At 58.8% G+C, this 1,657-nt stretch overlaps 1 protein-coding gene across 1 annotated transcript in view; it reads left to right on the top strand.

The window, feature by feature from the left end:
• LOC102042831 (hexokinase-2) overlaps nucleotides 1-1,657 on the top strand; it is a 25,712-nt gene that overhangs the window by 8,627 nt on the left and 15,428 nt on the right. The gene's annotated exons all lie outside the window — the stretch shown is intronic.

Here is a 1,657-nt window from a genome sequence, read left to right as displayed (position 1 = left end):
AGTCCGAGACAGCTGGGCTGTGATTGGCCATTAATCAGAAACAACCACATGAGACCAATCACAGATGCACCTGTTGCATTCCACAGCAGCAGATAACCATTGGTTACATTTTGTTCCTGAGGCCTCTCAGCTTCTCAGGAGAAAAAACCCTAAGGAAAGGATTTTTCAGAAAATATCATGGCTACACCCTCGGGCACCCAGCTGTGCCAGGCCCGGGCTGCCCTTTCCATGAAGGAATTTCCCCAGCAATTTAAATGTTGTATAAACTTCAAACTTCCAGTGTGAAACCATTGCCCTGTCTCTCACTCCAGCCCTGCTAAAAGTGTCTCCATTCCCCCTGAGCCCCTCTAATCCTCAGAGCACCCCCTGATCCTGGCCCCCCAGCTGCACCCACACCCGAAAGCTGGGCCTGGCTGCCTGCCCTGGCACTGAGATTCCCATCTAGTTAAATGTTGGAGGATATTTTTAATTACAGGCACGGCCAGGAGCCGCCCCTGGGCACGGGAACTGGCGCAGCCGAAGGTGCTGGGTGCAGGTGGAGCGTGTGTCAGCACTTGAGCAGCCTGACCCACCTCTGGGAGAGGGAGCAATGCCTCCCCGTGCCCTTCCAGGGCAGATCCTTGGCTCCCTGCCCTGTTTCCAGCCTCTCCAGTGCCCCAGCTGGCATTTCTCACCCGGGGCAGGGGGGGAGAGAGGAGCAGCAGCACGGAAAATGTCACATGAGAGGGATGCTGGGGCAGTCAGGGCCCTGCAGCTGCCCAGGGGCTGGAAAATGAGGGAGTTCAGAGCAAATCCCAGGGAAATGAGAGCTGGGATTCCCTGTCCAGCTGGAGGTGCACCCAGCCTCGGAGTGGCATCTCTTGGGTTTTGGGGAGGGGGAAAATCAGGGCTGGGGGCTTGGTGCCAGATCCCTGGGGAGGATCTCAGTGCCCAGGGCCACGTCCTTCCTCCTTCCCTCCTTTTAAAGCTCCTGGGCAAAGTCTGACCTGGGCTGGGCCCCTGTGCCAGGTGTCAGGAGCTGCTCCCAGTCCAAGGCTGGGTTATTGCTCTGCTCCAGCCCTGCTCTGAGCTGGGGCTGGTGCCACAGGGCCCCAGCATCCACCTGTGGGACATCCCTGCCCTGCATCCACCTGTGGGATGTCCCTGCCCTCCCTGCCCCGTGTCCCTGGGCGGGATTAGACCCCGTTTAATGCCCAGCTCCAGGGGATGAGAGGGGCTTATGGAAACGCAAGGTCACACCTGCACGTTAAGCCAAAGCCCAGCCCTGGCTCTCAGGGGCTTTGCCATTGCAATGTGGGGTGATAAGAGGGGGGAATTCTGCTTTGAAAGCAGAAGCTCTTCTCAAATCAACTTTCCCTGCTTTGCTTGGCTCTGGCACCCCCTGGAACAGCTCCACAGGGAGACAGATCCCAGATGAGCTTCTCCTTGGAGCCCAGGGACTCCCGAGGGCTTTCCCTGCTCAGTGCCACCAGCACCCTCCTCCTGCTGCACTCCTGGTGCTCCCAGGCTCTTCTGGGTGCCCAGGTTCCTCCTCCACAATGGTGGTGATTTAAGGACCTTGTGGTGCACCCTGTGCTGAGCCCCAGGAGCTGAGAGCCCCAGGCTGGAGCTTCCAGGGGGATGCTGCAGGATTTGTGGGCTGCCCAAAGGGTGGCTC

This window comes from Geospiza fortis, unplaced genomic scaffold (genome assembly GCF_000277835.1).
Source record: "Geospiza fortis unplaced genomic scaffold, GeoFor_1.0 scaffold687, whole genome shotgun sequence".
NCBI classification, from domain to species: domain Eukaryota; kingdom Metazoa; phylum Chordata; class Aves; order Passeriformes; family Thraupidae; genus Geospiza; species Geospiza fortis.
This window is presented reverse-complemented; position numbering and strand designations above follow the sequence as displayed.